Source organism: Arachis hypogaea, chromosome 17 (assembly GCF_003086295.3).
Source record: "Arachis hypogaea cultivar Tifrunner chromosome 17, arahy.Tifrunner.gnm2.J5K5, whole genome shotgun sequence".
Lineage (NCBI taxonomy): Eukaryota > Viridiplantae > Streptophyta > Magnoliopsida > Fabales > Fabaceae > Arachis > Arachis hypogaea.
In genome coordinates this window covers 95,813,111-95,833,848 of record NC_092052.1, presented here as the reverse complement: position 1 = coordinate 95,833,848, position 20,738 = coordinate 95,813,111, and the positions used below count along the sequence as shown (strand labels likewise).

Here is a 20,738-nt window from a genome sequence, read left to right as displayed (position 1 = left end):
AAATCCAAAAAAATTAGAAAATCATAAAAATCAAAAATATTTTCTGTTTCTTGTTTGAGTCTTGAGTCACATTATAAGTTTGGTGTCACTTGCATATGCATCTTGCATTTTTTCAAAAATATCATGCATTCATAGTGTTCTTCATGATCTTCAAGTTGTTCTTGGTAAGTCTTCTTGTTTGATCTTGATAATTTTTTGTTTTGTGTCTTTTCATGTTTATCATATGCATTCTTGAATTCTTAGTGTCTAAGCATTAAAGAATTCTAAGTTTGGTGTCCTGTATGTTTTCTTTGCATTAAAAATTTTTCAAAAATATGTTCTTGATGTTCATCATGACATTCAAAGTGTTCTTGGTGTTCATCTTGACATTCATAGCATTCTTGCATGCATTCATTGTTTTGATCTAAAAATTTCATGCATTGCATAATTTTCATGTTTTCATAAAAATTCAAAAAATCAAAAAAAAAAAATATCTTTCCTTTTTTCTCTCATCAAATTCGAAAATTTGAGTTGACTTTTTCAAAAATTTTTAAAATCAAGTTGTTTCTTAAAAGTCAAATCAAATTTTCAATTTGAAAATCTTATCTTTTTCAAAATCTTTTTCAAAATTCAAATCTTTTTCAAAATTCTTAGTTATTTTCGAAAATTCCAAAAATATTTTTCAAAAATCTTTTTCTTATTTTTATACCAAATTTTCGAAAATAACTTAATCAATTAATGTTTTGATTCAAAAATTTGAAGTTTGTTACTTGCTTGTTAAGAAAGATTCAAACTTTAAGTTCTAGAATCATATCTTATGATTTCTTGTGAATCAAGTCATTAATTGAGATTTTAAAAATCAAATCTTTTTCAAAAAAACTAACTTCAATCATATCTTTTCAAAAATATCTTCTTATCTTATCTTTTTCAAAAATATCTTTTCAAAATATCTTCTCTAACCTCCTAACTTCTTATCTTTTCAAAATTTGTTTCAACTAACTAACTAACTTTTTGTTTGTTTCTTAACTTTTTCAAAACTACCTAACTAACTCTCTCTCTCTAATTTTCGAAAATATCTTCCCCCTTTTTCAAAATTTTTTTTTTATTAACTAATTATTTTTAATTTTAAAATTTTTAAAAAAAAAAAATTTTTTTCGAAAATTTCTAACATTTTTCAAAAACCATTTTTCAAAAATCACTAACTCTTTTTCAAAATAATTTTCGAAAATTATCCCTCCCCCATCTCATTCTATTTATTCATTCATATCCTAACATCTCATTTCACCTCTCTTCCATCCTCACAGTTGTGTTTCTTCCATTATATTACATTCTTTGTCTCCCCCTCTTCTTCCACTCACAAAGGGAACCTCTATACTGTGGTAAAGAGAATCTCTATTATTATTATTTTTCTGTGCCCTCTTCTTTGTCATATGAGCAGGAGCAAGGATAAGAACATTCTTGTGGAAGCAGATCCAGAACCTGAAAGGACTCTGAAGAAAAAATTAAGAGAAGCTAAAATACAACAATCCAGAGATAATCTTTCAGAAATTTTTGAACAGGAGAAGGAGATGGCAGCCGAAAATAATAATAATGTAAGGAAGATGCTTGGTGACTTCACTACACCTAATTCCAATTTACATGGAAGAAGCATCTCCATTCCTGCCATTGGAGCAAACAACTTTGAGCTGAAACCTCAATTAGTTTCTCTGATGCAGTAGAACTGCAATTGGAGCAAACAACTTTGAGCTAAAACCTCAATTAGTTTCTCTGATGCAGTAGAACTGCAAGTTTCATGGACTTCCATCTGAAGATCCTTTTCAGTTCTTAACTGAATTCTTGCAGATATGTGATACTGTTAAGACTAATGGAGTAGATCCTGAAGTCTACAGGCTCATGCTTTTCCTTTTTGCTGTAAGAGACAGAGCTAGATTGTGGTTGGATTCTCAACCCAAAGACAGCCTGAACTCTTGGGATAAGCTGGTCACGGCTTTCTTAGCCAAGTACTTTCCTCCTCAAAAGCTGAGCAAGCTTAGAGCTGATGTTCAAACCTTCAGACAGAAAGAAGGTGAATCCCTCTATGAAGCTTGGGAAAGATACAAACAGTTGACCAAAAAGTGTCCTTCTGACATGCTTTCAGAATGGACCATCCTGGATATATTCTATGATGGTTTATCTGAGCTATCAAAGATGTCACTGGACACTTCTGCAGGTGGATCCATTCACCTAAAGAAAACGCCTGCAGAAGCTCAAGAACTCATTGACATGGTTGCTAATAACCAGTTCATGTACACTTCTGAAAGGAATCCTGTAAGCAATGGGACGCCTATGAAGAAGGGAGTTCTTGAAGTTGATACTCTGAATGCCATACTGGCTCAGAACAAAATATTGACTCAGCAAGTCAATATGATTTCTCAGAGTCTGCATGGAATGCAAGCTGCATCCAACAGTACTCAAGAGGCATCTTCTGAAGAAGAAGCCTATGATCCTGAGAACCCTGCAATAGCAGAGGTAAATTACTTAGGTGAACCTTATGGAAACACCTATAACTCAACATGGAGAAATCATCCAAATTTCTCATGGAAGGATCAAAAGCCCCAACAAGGCTTTAATAATGGTGGAAGAAACAGGTTTAGCAATAGCAAGCCTTTTCCATCATCAACTCAGCAACAGACAGAGAACTCTGACCAAAATGCTTCCAATTTAGCAAATCTAGTCTCTGATCTATCTAAAGCCACTGTAAGTTTCATGAATGAAACAAGGTCTTCCATTAGAAATCTGGAAGCACAAGTGGGCCAGCTGAGTAAAAGGATCACTGAAATCCCTCCTAGTACTCTCCCAAGCAATACAGAAGAGAACCCAAAAGGAGAGTGCAAGGCCATTGACATAAGCGCCATGGCCGAACCTGTGAGGAGAGGAGAGGACGTGAATCCCAAGGAGGAAGACCTCTTGGGACGTCCAGTGGTCAATAAGGAGCTTCCCTCTGAGGAACCAAAGGAATCTGAGACTCATCTAGAGACCATAGAGATTCCATTGAACCTCCTTATGCCCTTCATGAGCTCTGATGAGTATTCCTCTTCTGAAGAGAATGAGGATGTTACTGAAGAGCAAACTGCCAAGTTTCTTGGTGCAATCATGAAGCTGAAAGCCAAATTGTTTGGCATTGATACTTGGGAAGTTGAACCTCCCTTGTTCATCAATGAACTAAGTGATCTGGATCAACTGACATTGCCTCAGAAGAGACAGGATCCTGGAAAGTTCATAATACCCTGCACCATAGGCACCATGATCTTTAAAGCTCTGTGTGACCTTGGTTCAGGGATAAACCTCATGCCCCTCTCTGTAATAGAGAAACTGGGAATCTATGGGGTGCAAGCTGCTAAAATCTCACTAGAGATGGCAGACAGCTCAAGAAAACAGGCTTATGGACAAGTAGAAGATGTATTAGTAAAGGTTGAGGGCCTTTACATACCTACTGATTTCATAGTCCTGGATACTGGAAAGAAAGAGGATGAATCCATCATCCTAGGAAGACCTTTCCTGGCCACAGCAAGAGCTGTGATTGATGTTGACAGAGGTGAAATAGTCCTTCAATGGAATGAGAACTCCCTTGTATTCAAAACTCAAGGATCTCCCTCTGCAACCATGGAGAGGAAGCAGCAAAAGCTTCTCTCCAAGCAGAGTCAACCAGAGCCCCCACAGTCAAACTCTAAGTTTGGTGTTGGGAGGCCACAACCAAACTCTAAGTTTGGTGTTGAACTCCCATATCCAAACTCTAAGTTTGGTGTTGGAAAGTCTCAACAAAGCTCTGCACATCTGTGAGGCTCCATGAGAGCCCACTGTCAAGCTATTGACATTAAAGAAGCGCTTGTTAGGAGGCAACCCAATGTTTATCTAATTCTTATTTTTATTGTTTTTCATGTTTTCTTAGGTTCATGATCATGTGGAGTCACAAAATAAATATAAAAATTGAAAACGGAATCAAAAACAGCAGAAGAAAAATCACACCCTGGAGGAGCATCTGTCTGGCGTTCAAACGCCAGAACAGAGCATAGTTCTGGCGCTGAACGCCCAGAATGGGAGCATCCTGGCGCTGAACGCCCAGAACAAGCATGGTTCTGGCGTTCAACGCCAGAAATGGCAGCAAAGGGGCGTTGAACGCCCAAAATGGGCACCAACCTGGCGCTGAACGCCCAGAGTTGTGTGCAAGGGCATTTTACATGCCTAAATTGGTGCAGGGATGTGAATGCCTTGACACCTCAGGATCTGTGGACCCCACAGGATCATCTCAGGATCTGTGGACCCCACAGGATCCCCACCTACCTCATCATCTCTCTTTCCATTCATGATCATCCCTTCTTTTTTTTTTTCCATTTACCACTTACATCCACACACCCACTACCTTCAAAAATTCAACATCTCTCTCTCACCCAATCCCACCCATATGGCCGAATACACACTCCCATCCATCTCCTCCATATCTTCTTCTTATTCTTCTATTCTTTCTTCTTTTGCTCGAGGGCGAGCAACATTCTAAGTTTGGTGTGGTAAAAGCATAGCTTTTTTGTTTTTTTTCCATAACCATTGATGGCACCTAAGGCCAGAGAAACCTCTAGAAAGAGGAAAGGGAAGACAAAAGCTTCCATCAAGGGTCTATGGCTCAGTGGTAGAACATTTGACTGCAAATCAAGAGATCCCTGAGATACCTCAAGGGATACATTTTCGTCCACACAATTATTGGAAGCAACTAAGGGTGGAACATCAAGAGCACTCCATCATCCTTCATGAAATTAGAGAAGATCTAAAAGCACTGAAGGAGGAGCAACAAAGGCAAGGAAGAGACAGAGAAGAGCTCAAGGACATCATTGATTCCTCAAGAAGGAAACGCCACCATCACTAAGGTGGATTCATTCCTTGTTCTTATTTCTTCTGTTTTTCGTTTTCTATGTTGTGTGCTTATCCATGTTTGTGTCTTCATTACATGATCATTAGTAGTTAGTAACTTTGTCTTAAAGTTATAAATGTCCTATGAATCCATCACCTCTCTTAAATGAAAAGTATTTTAATTCAAAAGAACAAGAAGTACATGAGTTTCGAATTTATCCTTGAACTTAGCTTAATTATATTGATGTGGTGACAAGGCTTCTTGTTTTCTGAATGTATGCTTGAACAGTGCATATGTCTTTTGAAGTTGTTGTTTAAGAATGTTAAATATGTTGGCTCTTGAAAGAATGATGACTAGGAGACATGTTATTTGATAATCTGAAAAATCATAAAAATGATTCTTGAAGCAAGAAAAAGCAGCAAAGAACAAAGCTTGCAGAAGAAAAAAAAAATAGGCGAAAAAAAAATAGAAAGAAAAAGCAAGCAGAAAAAGCCAAAAGCTCTTAAAACCAAGAGGCAAGAGCAAAAAGCCAATAACCCTTAAAACCAAAAGGCAAGGGCAAATAAAAAGGATCCCAAGGCTTTGAGCATCAGTGGATAGGAGGGCCTAAAGGAATAAAATCCTGGTCTAAGCGGCTAAACCAAGCTGTCCCTAACCATGTGCTTGTGGCGTGTAGGTGTCAAGTGAAAACTTGAAGACTGAGCGGTTAAAGTCAAGGTCCAAAGCAAAAAAAAAAAAAAAGAGTGTGCTTAAGAACCCTGGACACCTCTAATTGGGGACTTTAGCAAAGCTAAGTCACAATCTGAAAAGGTTCACCCAATTATGTGTCTGTGGCATTTATGTATCCGGTGGTAATACTGGAAAACAAAGTGCTTAGGGCCACGGCCAAGACTCATAAAGAAGCTATGTTCAAGAATCATCATACTGAACTAAGAGAGTCAATAACACTATTCGAAATCTGAAGTTCCTATAGATGCCAATCATTCTAAACTTCAATGGATAAAGTGAGATGCCAAAACTATTCAAGAGGCAAAAAGCTATAAGTCCCGCTCATATGATTGAAGCTCTGCTTCATTGATAGTTTGGAATTTATAGTATATTCTCTTCTTTTTATCCTATTTGATTTTCAGTTGCTTGGGGACAAGCAACAATTTAAGTTTGGTGTTGTGATGAGCGGATAATTTATACGCTTTTTGGCATTGTTTTTAGTATGTTTTTAGTAGGATCTAGTTACTTTTAGGGATGTTTTCATTAGTTTTTATGTTAAATTCACATTTCTGGACTTTACTATGAGTTTGTGTATTTTTCTATGATTTCAGGTATTTTCTGGCTGAAATTGAGGGACTTGAGCAGAAATCAGATTCAGAGGTTGAAAAAGGACTGCTGATGCTGTTGGATTCTGACCTCCCTGCACTCAAAGTGGATTTTCTGGAGCTACAGAACTCGAAATGGCGCGCTTCTAATTGCGTTGGAAAGTAGACATCCAGGGCTTTCCAGCAATATATAATAGTCCATACTTTGGCCACGAATTGATGACGTAAACGGGCGTTCAACGCCAGCCTTCTGCCCAAATCTGGCGTCCAGCGCCAGAAAAGGATCCAAAACCAGAGTTGAACGCCCAAACTGGCACAGAAACTGGCGTTCAACCCCACAAATGGCCTCTGCACGTGCAACACTCAGGCTCAGCCCAAACACACTCCAAGTGGGCCCAGGAAGTGGATTTATACATCAATTACTTACTCATGTAAACCCTAGTGACTAGCTTATTATAAATAGGACCTTTTACTAGTCTTTTTGACCATCTTTGGATTACCTTATGATCCTTTGATCACGTTTTAGGGGCTGGCCATCTCGGCCATGCCTGGACCTTCACTTATGTATTTTCATACGGTAGAGTTTCTACACTCCATAGATTAAGGTGTGGAGCTCTGCTGTTCCTCAAAGATTAATGCAAAGTACTACTGTTTTCTATTCAATTCTTCTTATTTCGCTTCTAAGATATCCATTCGCACCCAAGAACGTGATGAAGGTGATGATTATGTGTGACGCTCATCATCCTTCTCCCTTATGAACGCGTGCCTGACAAACACTTCTGTTCTACATGAATTAAGCTAGAATGAATATCTCTTAGATCTCCTAACCAGAATCTTCGTGGCGTAAGCTAGAATGATGGCGGCATTCAAGAGAATCCGGAAGGTCTAAACCTTGTCTGTGGTATTCTGAGTAGGATTCAATGATTGAATGACTGTGACGAGCTTCAAACTCGTGATTGTTGGGCGTTAGTGACAGACGCAAAAGGAGGGTGAATCCTATTCCAGCATGATCGAGAACCGACAGATGAATAGCCGTGCCGTGACAGGGTGCGTGAGCATATTATTCACTGAGAGGAGGGGATGTAGCCACTGACAACGGTGATGCCCTTGCATAAAGCCAGCCATGGAAAGGAGTAAGACTGATTGGATGAAGATAGTAGGAAAGCAGAGGTTCAGAGGAACGAAAAGCATCTCCATTCGCTTATCTGAAATTCCTACCAATGATTTACATAAGTATCTCTATCCCTATTTCATTATATAATATTCGAAAACATCTTTATCACTTTATATCTGCCTGACTGAGATTTACAAGGTGACCATAGCTTGCTTCATACCAACAATCTCCGTGGGGTTCGACCCTTACTCACGTAAGGTATTACTTGGACGACCCAGTGCACTTGCTGGTTAGTTGTATCGAAGTTGTGACAAATTATGAATGTTTAATCCCGATTACGCGTACCAAGTTCCTCACATGCCAGGAATAGTTCGAGCCTGGACATCACAATTTCGTGCACCAGTACTAAAAAGAAAGTACCTAAAGGTTGGAAGGACAAAAAAGTCCCAACTGAAGGCCTTTCACCTGGCATGAGAGTTGTTTTCACTAAGAATCCAATCCTACTACATACAGTGAGCCATGTCCTATCTCTAGAGCATGTAGAGCTCATTCATGAGAGGACAGGAAGAAAATTCACTGTAAGGGGCGAAAATCTGAGCCCTTACTCACCTCCTTAAGGAGCTGAAGGTCAAGCTAGTGACTTTAAAAGAGCGCTTGTTGGGAGGCAACCCAACTTTACTCAACCATTTATTTTCTTTTTGTTTTTTCTTTTAGTTGTCAGAGTCGTGATCATGTGCATCGATCAAGAGACAGATTTCACAGCAGTGAAAACAGAACACTCCAAGTGGAGTGTTAAAGTTGAACACCAGCAAGGAAGCCCTCTTGGGCGTTCAACGCCCCAAGAGGGGAGCATTGTTAGCGTTGCACGCCAGCTAGGGAGCAGCCCCTGGGCATCCAAATGCCAATGCAGAGAAGCAAGGAATCTGGAATTCCCTAGCCTCTAAGGACTAAGAGGTCCCACAAAAGCTCCACCTACCCCACCTTCTTCTACTATACTTTGCTCGAGGACGAGCAAAACTCTTAATTTTGGTGTTGCAAAAGCTTTTCTTTTGTGTTGTACCACTCCTAAGTATGGAAGAAGAGGATGGAGCAAATTAGAGAGCATGCACATAAACTTGTGTAGCCACCTCAACAGAGATAAAGGAGTGACATAGAAGAGATCAATCACTACATGGGAACCTCCAGGAGGAGCATTGGCCGCCATCATTCAGGTGGATTCATTCTCTTTTACTCCTTTTCTATTATTTTTCTATTTTTTATCTGTTTATTTATCTGCTCTCTTGTTCTAGTTGCATGATCATTTGCATTGATGTCTTAAAGATGTAAAATGTTCCATATATCTCTCACCTTGCTTAAATAAAATTTTTATCTAAAAAGAATTGAGAGATGCATAAATTTCAGGTTTAAAATAAGATAGGTTTAATTAGTTTAATTAGTTTGATGTGGTGTCATTTGCTTTTATTTTCTGAATGTATGAAATAAACAATGCATATTTGAAGTTGTTATTTTAGAATGTTGGCTCTTGAAAGAATAAGGAAAAAGGAAAAATATTATTGATAATCTAAAAAAATCTAAAAATTGATTCTTGAAGCAAGAAAAAGCAGCAAAAAGCAAAAGAAAAAGCATGTTGCAAAAGAAAAAAAAATTATATGCATGCAAGAAAGAAAAATGGCGAAAAGAAAAAGGCATAGATAGTAAAAAAAAAAAAAAGAAAAATCCATTACTGCCCAAAAATGTAGGAAAAGGAGGGCAGATTGAAAAAGCAGGTAACCCTTTAAATCAAAAGGCAAGGGTAAAAAAGGCGCAAGGCTTTGAGCATCAGTGGATAGGAGGGCCCAAAGGAATGAAATCCTGGCCTAAGCGGCTAAACCAAGCTGTCCCTAACCATGTCCTTGTGGCATGAACGTGTCAAGTGAAAAGCTTGAGACTGAGTGGTTAAAGTCGTGGTCCAAACCAAAAATAGTGTGCTTAAGAACTCTGGACACCTCTATCTGGGGACTCTAGCAAAGCTGAGTCACAATATAAAAAGGTTCACCTAGGTAAAGTGTCTGTGGCATGAATGTATTTGGTGGTAATATTGGAAAATAGAGTTCTTAGAGTCATGGCCAAGACTCAGAAAGCTGTGTTAAAGAATCAAAATAAGTTTAACTAGGAGAGTCAATAATATCATCTGGATTTTAAGTTCCTAAAGATACCAACTTCTCTGAGTTTTAATGGATAGTGAGATGCCAAAACTATTCGAAGCAAAAAGCTACTAAGTCCCGCTCATCTGATTGTAACTAAGCTTTATTTGAAACCTAGAAATTTATTGTATCTTAATTTTATTTTTTTTATCCTACTGTGTTTTTAGTTTCTTGGGGACAAGCAATGGTTTAAGTTTGGTATTGTGATGAGCGGATATTTTATACGCTTTTTGACATCACTTTCATATAGTTTTTAGTAGTTTTTGTTTAGTTTTTATTAAGTTTTTATTATGTTTTCATAGGTTTTAGTGTTAAAATAATATTTTTGGATTCTACTATGAGTTTTTGTATTTTTGGGCAATTTTAGGTATTTTCTGGCTGAAATTGAGGAGCTGGAGTAGAAGTCTGATTCAGAGACAGAGAAAGCACTGCAGATGCTGTCCAAATCTGGCCTGCTTGCACTCGGAAGGGGTTTTATGGAGCTACCAAAGTCTGAATGGAGCTCTCTCAATAGCAATGGAAAGATGATTTCCAGAGCTTTCCAACAATATATAATAGTTCATCCTTTGTTTCGGATTAGAAGGCCCAAAACTGGCGTCCAATGCCAGCTTCCTGCACCCTTCCAGACGTCCAGCGCCCAAAGTGTAGAGCTCAACGTCCAAAGGCCCAGAAAGGACCCCTGGCTGGCATTCCACACCTAAGAGACCTTAATGCACGTGGATCTCATCAAATCTCAGCCCAAACACTCACCAAGTGGGCTCCAAAAGTAGATTTTAGCACTAAATAGAGTATTTTACCCTTACAAGTCATCTATTTAGTATTTAAGGGATTAACTTTATGTAATTCAGTCTTTGGACCACTTTTCATCACTCTCCAATTTAGGAGAGCTCCTTACACATCTTTCCCTTTGTTTTTATTATTAGTATGAATTTGTAAACCTCCTAGGTTGAGGGGAGGAGCTCTGCTGAGTCCTATGAATTAATTAAAGTACTATTTCTTCTTCTTCGATCCATGTCTGATCTATCTCAAAGATGTATATCGCGATCTTCATCGTGATAAACAGGACGATCTGACAAATTGACTTTGTTCATCATATTAAGATGAATGTGCCTGACAAACACCCGCGTCTACTTGGGTTCGTGTGAATACTTGTCCAGAAAGTAGGAGCCAACAGCTATGGATTTACATCTCTCAGACGGTTAATCCACGATTTCGTTGGGGACTTCTCGAGACACAAGTTCAGCCAATCTCCGGGGTGATTAAGGTCTCCGTGGTATAGGCTAGATCCAAGAAGCAGCGTTCTCTGATTCGAAAGATTCTACCTTGTCTGTGGAGTTTTGAGTAGGATCCCCAAGAGAATGGATTGCTATGCACTTCATCCTCCATTGGATTGAATACCAAGGGCCCTGGCGTTCATTCTGTAGCAGAGGAGATCAGAGACCATTGGCGTGGCTTTGATCACTTATGCCTACCATAGAAGAAGATCATTCACAAGCAAAGAAGACGGTAGTAGCAGAGTTACTTTAGAAAGACAAAGCAAGTCCAATTCTCAATCTAATCCTATCGCTTATTCCTTTTAATATATCCAAGCATTTATATCATATAACCATTCAAGGTTTACATAATATTGTTCAACTCCTTCTGATTCTGCCTGACTAAGACCTGCAAGACAACCATAGCTTGCTTCAAGCCACAATCCTTGTAGGATCGACCCTGACTCGCTCAGGTATTACTTGGACGACCCAGTGCACTTGCTGGTACTGCAGCTGCTGTACGAAATAGTGTGGGTTTTGTGTACACGTGTACCACCCATCTTCTCAGGAATATATTTAAACCCCTAAGTAGAACTTTTTTGACTTAGTCACTCTGGTCTCCAACCTCTCTAAGACCACTGATAGTTTCAGAACTGAAACAAGGTCCTCCATCAGAAATTTGGAGGTACACATTGGTCAACTGAGCAAGAGAATCCCTAAGACTCCTCCTGACACTCTTCTAAGTAACACTGAAGTAAACCCAAGAGAAGAGTGCAAGGCCATCACCACTGAGGCTGAGGCCGAATCTGGAGAGACTGGGATGGCGTTGAACGCCAGTGAAGAGCATATCACTGGGCGTTTAACGCCCATCCTGGCACCAGAGCTGGTGCTGAACTCCAGAAAGGAAGCCCTCACTGGGTATTCAATGCCCAAAATGGTAAAGGAACTGGCATTTAATGTCAGTAAGGGTATACAGCACGGGTGTTCAACGCCCAAAGGGCCATCAAAGCTAGCATTGACACACCAGGAAAGGCACACCCTCTGAGTGCTCAATACCCACTCAAGATATCCCTATCCAAGAACTAAAGAAAGCCAAGGCTCAAATAGAGACCATAGAAGTTCCTTTGCATGCACTTCTGCAATGCATGAGTTCTAATGAACACTCATCCTTTGATGAGGATGAAGACACTAGGGAAGAGCAAGTTGCTTGGTACCTAGGAGCTCTCATAAAGCTGAATGCCAAGCTCTTTGATACAAAGCCTATGGAGGAAGAACCTCCAGTGGTTACCAAAGAATTCAATGCTTTGGCTCAGTAGAAGCTACTTCAGAAGCTTTCAGACCCTGGATGCTTTCTGATTCCTTGCACCATAGGCACTATAACCTTCCATAACCATTGAGAAGGCTCTGTGTGACCTAGGGTCAAGTATAAACCTCATGTCACTCTCTGTAATGGAGAAGTTGGGAATCTTTGAGGTACAAGCTACAAATATCTCGCTAGAAATGGTAGACTGATAAATTTCAATTTTGTGGTTTATATTGTGTAGAATTTGGGGGGTTTTGTCAATATTTTCCACACTTATTCACTTAAATAACATGGTTTTGTGTTCTCTTCCTAATATTGCTTCATGATGGAAAACATGCATCTTTTGCCTTAAAATTGCCATATTTTGATCCTCTTTTATTACCATTAGATGCCATGATATGTTTGTTGAGTAATTTCAGAGTTTATAGGGCAAGAATGGCCTAGAAGAGAGAAAGAAAGCATGCACAAGTGGAAGGAACATGAAAAATTGGATTTTGGAAGATCAGCTGCGACGTGCACATGCACCTCATGCGCACGCGTGGGTGCAGGAAGCTAGATATGGCGCGCGAAGAATGGCGCATCTACGTGAATTGGCGAAATCTCCATCGACGCGCATGTGTGCTTGGCGCGTACGCATGGATCGCAAAATTCAGGCGACGCGCACGCGTACATGACGCGTACGCGTGACGAGCAGCACATGACCTCATTAAAGAAATCGTGCCTGGCAATTTCTGAGGCTCAGCAGGCCCAAATTCAAGCTGATTCTGCATGGAAAAGACCCAGGAACTCAAGGGGGAAAAAGGGGGGGATCATCCATTAGACACTTAGACACAATTTTTGCTAGTTTTTGGTTCTTGTTCTTCTAGAGAGAGAAACCCTTATTCCTCTCTAGATCTAGTTTGATTTTGATCTCCCATTGCTAAATTTTTGAATTGGATTTTGTTAATTCCTAGTTATGATTACTGTTCATACCCTGGGTCGAACTGTCTGACCCGGGATGTTTAGCGACAAAGCAACCGACCTCTTCAGGTCGTACTATCTGACCTCTTCTCAAAGAGCTCGGCCAAATTTCCAAGAAAGCCCAATAAAGGGTCCAAATAGAGGAATACGACCCCAATCCAAAGGCAGCCCAAGCCTGTAGAGATAAGGACGGTTCCCTTGAAGATAAGATGACCTCACTCAAAGATAAGATAAGATAAGATAACTAACTTATCTTATCAACAAAGGTCACTCCACATCATTATAAATACCCTGGAGCACCCAGGTATAACACATACTCTGATTATACCAAAAACCTGCTCAATACCCTTGCTAACTTAAGCATCTGAGTCCCTTGCAGGTACCACCACCATCTGGTGACAAAGGATCGGCAGCACTGTCAGCCCAACACGCCGGATACGTCAGCTCCGACCAACACAAAAGATCTCGTCCGAGATCGACCAACAGTTTCAGGTAACCCTCGGCCCAGAACATAAAGTTATAAAAGTAATCCCTGGAAGAGACCTGAACAAGGTCCAAGAAAGAGGATTACTAAAATAACTTAGAAGGGCCCGACATGGTGAAGTCGGCCCAAAACATAAAGTTATAAAAGAAATCCCTGAAAGAGACCTGAACAAGGTCCAAGAAAGAGGATTACTAAAATAACTTAGAAGGGCCCGACATGATGAAGTCGGCCCAGAACATAAAGTTATAAAAGTAATCCCTGAAAGAGACCTGAACAAGGTCCAAGAAAGAGGATTACTAAAATAACTTAGAAGGGCCCGACATGATGAAGTCGTCCCAGAACATAAAATTATAAAAGTAATCCCTGAAAGAGACCTGAACAAGGTCCAAGAAAGAGGATTACTAAAATAACTTATAAGGGCCCGACATGATGAGGTCGTCCCAGAACATAAAGTTATAAAAGTAATCCCTGAAAGAGACTTGAACAAGGTCCAAGAAAGAGGATTACTAAAATAACTTAGAGGGGCCTGACATGATGAAGTCGGCCCAGGACAACAAGTTATAAAAGTAATCCCTAAAAGAGACCTAACAAAGGTTCAAGAAAGAGGTTTAGTAGAAATAACTTCGATAAGACTAACATGACGAAGTCGGCCTCCCAAAAACCTTAACGTTATAAAAGGTAATTCCTAACAGAGACCTGAACAAGGTCCAAACAAAACGGGATTACTAGAAATAACTTCAGGCCAAAAATGAGGAAGCCGACATACAAAATTGGATCCAAACATCCACAACCTCAAATGAATCAAGCCACAAGTATGAAATATTAAAGGCAATCCAAAGAGGTTGGACAACAAAGTTCCAACACTTCCAAAAAACCTAAAAAGGTACCAAGACAGGTGCAGACAGACATGTTACGAAAAACACAAGTTATAATAATAACAAACTCAAGAGGCTACCAAAATCATCTCCAAGAGCTTGGAAACTACTTTGTTTTTCAAAATAAAGTTGCTAAACAATCAACTAAGAAAGTAGCAAAAAGTCAGAACCACCATTTACAAAATATAAAGTTCAAAATCCCACAAGCCGGGCTATCCACACAAACATCCAGAAAAATCATTGAGGATCCAAAGGCTTCTCAGCAGCATCAACACGGGGTGAAGGAGGACGAGTCTGAAGAGGCGCCGCATCCACAGTCCCATCATCCCGGTTCAAGATTTGACAATCAGGTTCTAACTCGGGATGACCAGCCTCAGCTGAAGGAGCTGAAGAAGTTGGCAAAACAGAAGCTTTGGTGGCAGGCACTGAAGGAGGGTCGACATCATCATCATCAGGGTCATCAGGGACAATCTTACCGTCCCTCACAACATTGTCTAAACTGAAGAGAGTAAGATCGAGCTCGGGTGCAAGAACCCGAATCTGCTCCTTCAGGTTCTCATAAGCATCATTTATGCTACCTACAAGGTGACCCTAGAGCTCGGTATAATCAGCTCGGGCAGGCTCTAGATCATCCCTGAGACACATAATCTCTCTATAGGTCGTGACATAACTCTCCTTGTGCCTCAACGCCGTGTCTTCAGCCAACTTCACAGAAGCCGCCAAGGCAACAGAACTAGCCTTCTCACCCTCCAACTTTTTCTCTAGCTTGGTCACCTTCACCTTGATCTCCTCCTTCAAACACATCATCCGATCGAACTCCAACTTGTCCTGCTCTATAAAGGCCTTCGTAGCATGAAGAGGAAGTTCTTGGGCAGTCCGATATAAGGCCGCCCCCATGTGTGCCATATTGATGCTACTTCGAGTAATAAAATCCAGATGGCAAAGAAGAGAAACATCATCAGTAGGGATGGTACCATAAGGACCGATCTGCTGGTCGACAAACTTAACAGCATCAAAGTCAGGGGCATCAAGGTTAAAAGGCTCGGCTATTTTTTGATTTTTTGGAGGAGGAGCTACGGTGGGAGAAGAGTTAGCAGCAGAAGACTGAAGAGGATCAACTAAACGAGTTGAAGGGGTAGGGATTACCCTTCCCGGCCCTGAAGCAACTGAGACCGGTTTCCTAGGAGGAACCTGGGAAGATCCCTCGCCAGCAGCCTTGGACAATGCAAGCTGAGCTGCGGTAGCCTTGTTGGCCTTCTTAAAGGCCTTTATGGAATCTGAAGTCTTGGCCATCTCTGAAACAAATAGAAGACTAGAAAAGCCAAGTTACAAATTAGAAAAGAAGACAAATTTGAAAAGAAGTAAAAATAGATAGAAAAAAGAAGTCGACCACTACCCAGCTCAGTTTGGAGAAGCGAAGGGTCCCCTAAAAACCTTTTAGTGTCAAGGTAAGGAGGTTGCCCCCAATTCTCCTCCAACACACTCACAAAGGCCTGCTCGACCTCGTCCAACATCTCCTACGAATACTTCAACACAACAACATTCTTTTGCCACTCTAAGTGAAAAGTAGGTTCATCATTCTCATCCAAGAAAAAGGGGTGAGCACCTTCAACAGCTCGGATCTTGAAAAAGTAGTTTTTAAAATCACGGAAAGATTCGTCGTACATGGAAAAACTTTCTTTCCCTGAGAAGCTCAAAAAGAAACCTAGGCAGCCTTCTTTTTAACCACCCCAGGTTTTGTTAAAACAAAAAGATAAAAGAAGAGGGATTGGGAAGAATGGACACCCAGTTCACGAGACAGCAATTGAAAGATTTTTATAAAGCCCCATGAGTTGGGGTGCAGTTGGGATGGAGCTACATTACAAGACCATAACAGGTTGGTCTCAAATGAAGTGAAAGGAAGAGTAATATTTATCTGACTAAAAAAGAAGTCATATGCATAGATAAAGGGATGGTCTCCAACAACTCGAGTAAAAAAACAAACTCTCTCTTCTGAAATAGGAGATACAAGCTCATAATTCTTTTCCTCACAACTATTACTATAAACCCTATGAAACTTCCTAAGCTGTTCACAAAATTTAGAATCAACCAGTGAAATACACAGAAGAACCATAGAATCCACCCAGTCGGACATGCCATCAGGAACTTTGGAGGAGACCTCAACAATATTTCTGTGAGAGGAAGACATGGTCAACTAATCCTACAACAAAGAAAAAAGAGGAATTACTAAATAAACAACTCGACCATAATTAAGAAATCAACTCGGACAAAAATGACTAAGAGCAACACAAACAGCAAAAAGGACACCCCAGGATCCACACCAAAGACCCAGGGGCATCCTTTGGAGGCAATCAGGGGACAAGGGCTCAGGAAAAATCTACAGGCCTACATCTCTATACGTCCTAATAGGAAGATAATAACCCCTTTTCAACTAAAGCAGTGACATGAAGAAAAATCAAAACAAGCCACCAGAAAATTGCTATCTTCCACAAAGTTCATCAGCAAAGAAAACTACTAACATGGTGAAAGTCATCAAAGAAGCAATCTTTGAGAAAGCAATCAGATTCATAAACCCCAATAACAACATGCAGTTCATAAAAGAAGAACACAATCCAGAAAGCAATAAATGGCACGAACCCTAGAAATGCAGAAGAATCATTTCAAAATCAAAAAATACCCCCACAACAGTAACCAGCAGATGCATGGAGAAACAAAAAAGGTTCAAACTTTACAAAGTCAAGCCAGAAATAGAACAATGCAAGTGACAAAGGAATTAAAGAAGAGGAAGGAAGAACTAACCTGAAAAAAGGGGATAGCTCTGAAGAAGGTTGAAAGCCAGAGCGACAAAACCGGAAAATGCCTCTCAAGCAAAGCACCAGCAAAGTACTAACCAAATGCCGCAGAGAAAATAGCGAAAAGGCAAAACAGAAAGACAGAGAGAAAAGAGGGGAAGTTACAGAAAAGAGAAACCGTTTTCTTGAGTGTAAAATTCAAAATAAAGAGGCTAGAGAAACGGAGCATTAAAAATCAATTAATGAGGGTATTAAACCCTCGCACATTCCCAAGACCAGAGCACTAATACAAAGCGTGCGCTTTTAGAAGAAATGAAAAGAAAATGTTTCGTATTCAGTAGAAGACACTACAAAGAAGAACTTGACAAGATGCTCGAGTTCGGCTTCACCAGAGAAGGATCGAAGTCTAAGACTCGACCTCAAAAGAAAGACCGAGCTCGAGCAAGGGCACTATTCATACCCTGGGTCGAGCTGTTCGACCCGGGATGTTTAGCAACAAATCAACCGACCTCTTCAAGTCGTATTATCCGACCTCTTCTCAAAGAGCTCGGCCAAATTGCCAGGAAAGCCCAATAAAGGGCCCAAATAGAGGAATACGACCCCAATCCATAGGCAGCCCAAAGCCTGTAGAGATAAGGGCGGTTCCCTTGAAGATAAGATGACCTCACTCAAAGATAAGATAAGATAAGATAACTAAATTATCTTATCTAAAAAGGTCACTCCATATCATTATAAATACAATGGAGCACCCCGGTATAACTCATACTCTGATTCTACAAAAAATCTGCTTAATACCCTTGCTAACTTAAGCATCAGAGTCTCTTGCAGGTACCACCACCCTCCGGTGACAAAGGATCGGTAGAACTGTTAGCCCAACACGCCGGATACGTCATCTCCGACCAACATAGAAGATCTCGTCCGAGATCGACCTACAGTTTCAGGTAACCCTCGGAACAATTACTTAATTTGAATTCCCTAGTGTAATTTTTCTTAGATCTTGTGTTGAGTTACGTTATCTTGTTATTTTCCAATTTTCCAATCATGTTATGAATATTGTAGATCTTGAATTCTATAAGTACATTGATGTTTTCTATGATTATTAGCGTTAATTGAGTTGTTCTTTATGGATAATTGTTAGTGGGTCCTTATAATTTCCAATTTAATTGTAATTTGAGTATGTCTTTTGTTAATGGCTACCATGTGTTTGATGAAATGTTGATAAACCCCATTTGGAAGGTTTATCTTGTGTTAAATTTAGATGGTTTTGTCAACCTTTTTCTCATTTATCGAATGAAATAGCATGGTTTTATAACTTCTCCTTTAATTGTGCTTAAGAGTGAAAGCATGCTTTTTTGGTCTCAAAATAGCTAAACTTAATTCACCTTGATTCCATTAGATGCCTTGATATGTTTGTTAAGTGATTTCAGATTTAGGAGGCAAGGATTGGATTGAGGGAATGAAGAAAAAGCATGTAGAAATGGAGAACTCATGAAGAAATGAAGGAATCGCAAAGCTGTCAAGCCCGACATCTTTGCACTTAATCGACCATGACCTGAGCTACAGAGGTCCAAATGACGTGGTTCTAGTTGCATTGGAAAGCTAACATCTGGGGCTTCAAAATAATATAAAATTTGTCAGGGTTGCATCGCGTTTAGGGGTGCGCACATGCACTGTATGTGTACATGCCGATGTTGCACGTGATTTATTTAATGTAACTCGTGGCCAGTGATTTCTGGTGCATTTTGGGGCCCAATCCAACTTATTTCTGATGTTATTTAACCCAAGAATTGAAGAGAGATGGGGCATCTAGTTAATTAGGGAGTTTTACTTTAGTTTTATCATGATTTAGTTAGTTTCTATAGAGAGAAGCTTTCTCTTCACTATAGAATTAGGAGTAGGTTAGATCTAGATTAGGAATTCTTAGATCTAGGTTAATTTCATGCTTTGATTTACTTTTCCTTTTGTAATTCTTCTTCTTCTACATCTATTCTCTCTAGTTTAGCATTTAATTCTTGTAATTCTCTACTTTTATGTTGATGCACTTTTGTTCTTCTATTTTTCTTTAATGCAATTCATATTTTCATGTTCCTTTATTGTTCATTTGATTTGTTGTTGTTTAATTCCTTGCAATTGAGTAGTGTAGATTTACTTTCCTTGAAATTTTACTATGTTTTCCTTTTATGCCTTCCAAGTGTTTCATAAAATTCTTGTTTGGATTTTAGAATAGAATTTTATGCTCTTGGCTTGGGAAGGTAACTTAGGAACTCTTGAGTTACTAATGTCCAAGTAATTGACGATTAGGAGCCATTAACTCTAGATATCACTAGTTGATTTGGTGGAGAATTAGGACTTATGGACTTGGATTGATATAGCTCACTTGACTATTAGTTAGGGGATGACATAGTGGGATTAATCCTTGCTAATTCTCATATTGTGGTTAGTGATAAGGATAGAGATCCTTGACCACCAACCTTTGCCAAGACCTTTTTAGTTGTTAGTTTATTTTCATTGCCATTTACATTTCATGTCTCTTATCCCAAAAAACCCCAAAATATCTCATAACCAATAACAAGACATTTTATTACAATTCCTAGGGAAAACGACCCGAGGTTCCAATACTTCGGTTTATAAATTTAGGGGTTTGTTTTAGTGACAAACAATCTTTTGTATGAAAAGATTATTGTTTGGTTTAGAAACTATACTTTGCAACGAGATTTCATTAGTGAAATTCTAAACAATCAAAAATCCAATCATCAAAATGGCGCCGTTGCCGGGGAATTACAATGGTGTTATGTTATTGGTTATTGTATATATGTGAATATTGTGAATAGCTTTATTTTTGGATTGCTTGTTAGTTTTTGATAGTTTTAAGACTTTGTTTCATTCTTTCTTATTAGATTTTGTTTCTATTTTCTCTTCTCATTATGAATTCTCACTTTTGCTATGAGTTTGGTTCTAACTATGTTGTAGGAAATTGGAGCTACAATAAAGATGTGTATCAAGGATGGGACAACCAAAGGTGGGAGGAACCTTTTGTATATGATCAATCTTCATGGCAACAACCTCCACTAATAGACTATGAACATGAGCCATTCTTTGATGCATATCAATCCAATGGCTATGGTGAGTCTCCTTGTGACTTTCAAGAACCACCACCATTCGCCTACGAGTCATATCCTCTACATGAACCTCAACCGTACTCACAAGCCCCCTACTACCAAGCACCTCCATGTGACCCTAATCCATATCCATCTTACCAACCACCTTTTGAACCATACGAGCTATACATGGAACCACCATTCCAATATCCATACTCCCAAGAACCACCTCAATACACACCACCATACCCTTACCAAGAAGAATCACCTTCCTACCATGAACCCTTTCTCCAAGTCAATGAACCCTCTTATCCACTCCAATCCCCAATGGATGAAATCCTTAGCCTTATACTTCAAGGGCAAGGAGAAATGCAAAGGAAGACACTAGAATTTGTTGCTACCTTGACCATGGTAGTAAGCATTTTAGCCTTTAAATGCTTGAGCACTCAAAGCACTCCCATGGCTACATGTGGAGAAATAAATGAAGAGCATAATATGAATG

General features: G+C 39.6%; 1 non-coding gene across 1 annotated transcript; it reads right to left on the bottom strand.

Annotated features, from left to right (window-relative positions):
* Positions 1-2,004: 2,004 nt before the first annotated feature.
* Positions 2,005-2,112, bottom strand: LOC112767664 (small nucleolar RNA R71). Its single transcript, XR_003185105.1, has one exon. It is a non-coding gene; the product is annotated as a small nucleolar RNA R71 (small nucleolar RNA).
* Between the last annotated feature and the right edge of the window lie 18,626 nt (positions 2,113-20,738).